Source organism: Larimichthys crocea, chromosome XIII, assembly GCF_000972845.2.
Source record: "Larimichthys crocea isolate SSNF chromosome XIII, L_crocea_2.0, whole genome shotgun sequence".
NCBI classification, from domain to species: domain Eukaryota; kingdom Metazoa; phylum Chordata; class Actinopteri; family Sciaenidae; genus Larimichthys; species Larimichthys crocea.
The window spans coordinates 2,654,622-2,658,521 of NC_040023.1; the positions used below are offsets into that span (position 1 = coordinate 2,654,622).

The 3,900-nt window shown below is 44.8% G+C and overlaps 1 long non-coding RNA gene across 1 annotated transcript; it reads right to left on the bottom strand.

Annotated features, from left to right (window-relative positions):
* Positions 1 to 1,860: 1,860 nt before the first annotated feature.
* Positions 1,861 to 3,430, bottom strand: LOC113747204 (uncharacterized). The gene is made up of 3 exons (XR_003463442.1): positions 3,387 to 3,430; positions 3,122 to 3,197; positions 1,861 to 1,934 (listed from the first exon to the last, which is right to left on the bottom strand). It is a non-coding gene; the product is annotated as an uncharacterized LOC113747204 (long non-coding RNA).
* Positions 3,431 to 3,900: the final 470 nt, after the last annotated feature.

Here is a 3,900-nt window from a genome sequence, read left to right on the forward strand (position 1 = left end):
ATTTGCAGTAGTAAACATAACACAGTATTGCCCAGATTATGCTTTTTATATTACCAACATAATAGGTGCCAAGTCTGAAAACATTTCATATTGAAAATCTGCAAAACCTCCAATGACATATTTTATAACATTTTCTTTAGCTAAAAAGACATATTTTCCTCAGTAGTCCTACTACTAGGAGCTCAGACCATAGGGACCTGGCTTAGGAACCAGAGGGTTGCTGGTTCAAGTCCCACATAGACCAAAAAATATGGAAGGTGGACTGGTAGCTGGAGAGGTGCCAGTTCACCTCCTGAGCACTGCTGAGGTGCCCTTGAGCAAGGCACCTACCCCCCCCCGCTCACTGGGCGCTGGTCTGGCTGGCTGCCCATCACTCCATCTCTCTTTTGCATTTGCATGTCTATGCCATTGTACTGCATGTGTGTGTGTCCGGGTTAAAATGCATGTAAATAAAAAATAGAGTGAAAAAAGAATTTCCCCATTGAGGGATTAATAAAGTATATCTTCTTTCTTTCTTCTACTATTACTTCTTCTGGATGCGTAAATAAGCAACTATTTGCTAACAAGTTCACCACATCAGTGTGAAATGTGAGGCAAACATGTCGGAGTTGTGTTTACAGCTTGTTTCTTGCCGTCCCAAAGCGACCGGTTAACGTGGGAAGAGTTTGGAAGGGATGTGTGGTATTGGTCAAATACTGTAAAAGGCAATAAAATCGATAAGGCTGTGTTTAGTTTAAGGTGAGCTTGAAACTTCAGCATAAACTAAATCTTACATACTTTCTATCCTGCAGCCATATTCGATCAGCTGCATTGTACAAACCCAACAGGACAGATCTGTGTGATTTATTTACACCTGAGATGAAAATGTTTGGAGGGGCTGTCATTTCAGGGATGCGCACACGTAATGACACGATGAACCTGAGGTGCGGCAGATTTTTCTGCGACTAAGCCACACATTTAGCTTTTGATTAACGCTTGCGAGTGATAGATGGGTAAATTGTCCCTGGCGTATGTCTCCGTAGCCTCCCCGCCTACTGTCTTTCCAATCATCTCACCCTCCTTCCCCTCGCACTCTCTCCCACCCCTTTCTCCAGCAGCAGTAGGGAAACTGGGGATGTGAACACACACCTCTTTGCCAAGCCTCACAGCTCCCCTGGCACTACGCTGCAACATAACACCTTCCAAACCCTCCTCCTCCTCCTCCCTTCCTAGCACTGTTCCCCTTTTCCTCTCTCAGCGTGGCAGAACAGCATGTTTGATTTTTCAGGAGCTAACTCTGCTAGGGTTTGACCTTTACGGGGTTTTCAAGGCCGATACTGATATTTTTGGACCTAAACTGCTGATAGCAAAAAGTGAAGTATTTTCAGTGGCTCCTTCATCGCTTGTCGAGAGTGGAAAAAAAATGTGAAACGGCATCGGAGCATGAGAAAAGAAAATGCTCCATTAAAACTAATGACATTCCTGTAGTTGACTGAACAGCATAATCGCTATTCAAGGCATGGTGTGACACTTCTGTGGTTTATTGCAACTTTGATCATACTTTTGAAGTGTGTGTTCATAATTTCCATCTATGGACTTCCAGATAAAACAGAGACGTGTATGACAACTTGTTAAACTGGCTAATTAAGATAGGATGGTCAAAGCAGAGTAATACAAAATAAAAAGAGACAAGATGAGAACTCATAAGAAGACAATGTTAGCCATTTCAATGCTATATGTGCATACAGAAGTAATGGGACACCTAACTGGTCTTAACTGATATGCGTTAATTACTGCTTGGCAGTGAAGAAACACGTCTATCACTTTTGATGGAGGGAATTGGAGATTGGAGGGAAAACTGAAAGTTTTACTCACTGTATAACAAACTCTCCTCGTCCAGGAGCTGCCTGTGCACAGCTGCAGGAAATATGGTGCGTCAAAGTTAAACCAGGATTCTGAAAAAAAGCAAAAGCTGTAAGGGCAAATTAAAAAGGACAGTTTGCTTAATACAATTTCCCTTTATTTTCTCTTCCAAATATGTTTGACTTATGTCTGGTTTTTTTTTGTTTTGTTTCTTGGCCCATTACACTTCCTCTAGCTACATCTGAGAGGAACTTCTAACATCGGTCGATATCTGACAGGCCAATATCGGCCCAGGATATTGGTCCATGGCAAAAGTCTTCAAGCCAGCAACCCTGACAGGATGTACTCTCTCTCACTCATTTTTTTTCCCCTCTTACTCTTTTCTCTCTCACCCCTGCACCTCACCAGCTGCCTCCAACACAGTAATGACAGTTTTATCAGTTTAACCACGTTTGCCATCTCCAGGACTGGGCTGCTCTCCAGTCCTGTCTGCTGTGTGCTCAGCCCTGCTCAGCTAAAACCAGACACTAACAAGAGCCCCCTTGTATATCCATTATGGAGATCTACCGTAGATCCTACTGCCTGCGTCCACGTGCTGCTGTACTGTATATGTGTTGAAACCTGTCCAGGTTTAACATATGGAACCTGCCTGCCAACACCTAGTTCACTGACACCTAGTCTCTTCCAACTACAACCTGACTGTGATGTGTTCTGGGCCATAGAGGGTAGGTAGGGATTTCAATTGAAAAGAAAAAATCACAATATAAATCATACAAATGAGAAGCACATTTGCCAGTTGTGTCTGATTGATTTTCAAGAAAATTCCAAGAAAGATGTCTGACCGAATTGCGTCATTGTAACAGAAAATTAACACTGTGGTTGCCTTAAAACCCACTGTAAACCTTTTGCGCTTAGAGTAGGAGGTCGAATACCCAGTATAGTTCAGGTCAATAAAGTCTAAACTCTAATACCGTCTTATTACGTCTTGAAGTCATCACTAGATCTGAACCAGCATTCACACCGCAGTTCTAAATCTAACTTCCCTCCCACCTAAAGATAGACTCCGGCTCTCTTTATAGAGGGCTGAGCTGCAGAATTGCATATTCTATTTCAGACGTCCCAGGCTCACATCATTGTTTGTTTTAGCAGGCTAACCTTCCCCATGTATTTATAGGTGTCGAGGCCAGGAGAAAGACCACAGTAGCTCCATAAATAAGCTGCCCGGGCCTCCAGTGAGCCTCCCAACCAACAAAAGCCCAGTCATTTCACAGGTCATTACCTGGAGCCGCCTCGTAGGGAGGCTGGCCCGGCCTGCGAGGCAAGGGAGGGTCGCATGGCTTTGAGGGCGAGTCGACCTGGTGGGAGGATTGAAGATGTTTGGATTAATAATAAATATGGTGATATGTTTTCTGTGACCGGAGCCTATGAAAATGTGATGGGAGTAAATGGAAAATAACCAACTACGATGCGCTGCATCTAAGGCCGTTCTGCGGCGTGGCTCACACCATTTTCACCGTCATCCCTCATGTCTTTCATCCCCTTACCTTTGCTTTCATCCACACAGGCTGCCTCTCTCTCTCTCTTTCTCTGAACCTTTGGCCCCAGGATACTGTTGGAACCTCACCCAGATGCCCCCTGGCTCTTAAAAATAGATTAACCAAAAACATCACACACTTGCAAAGACACACCAAATCCACCCATGACGTCATATGTCAACAGAGTGTGTGTGTGTGTGTACGATGTGTGTGTCACTGCTTATCTCTGCCTCCACAGACGCTGTGTAGAAAGCCAGTCAGCAGAGGCCACAGCCAGCGCGGTCCACAGCCTCTCTGGCAGCCAGACCTCGCTGCGCTGAGGAAACTGCACCCTGCAACACAAACAACCCATCAGCCACAGCAGCGCTTCAGTGCCGACTGCTAATCCCGGTACCTCCCTGCAAGGTACAGCATTGCAACACCCACACAGCTTTAGGAAATGGATGTCATCCTCCCCCTGGCTTTAATAAGGCTTTGCAGAGTGATGAAATATTCAAAAGCATTGTTTCGCGGGGCCATTCGA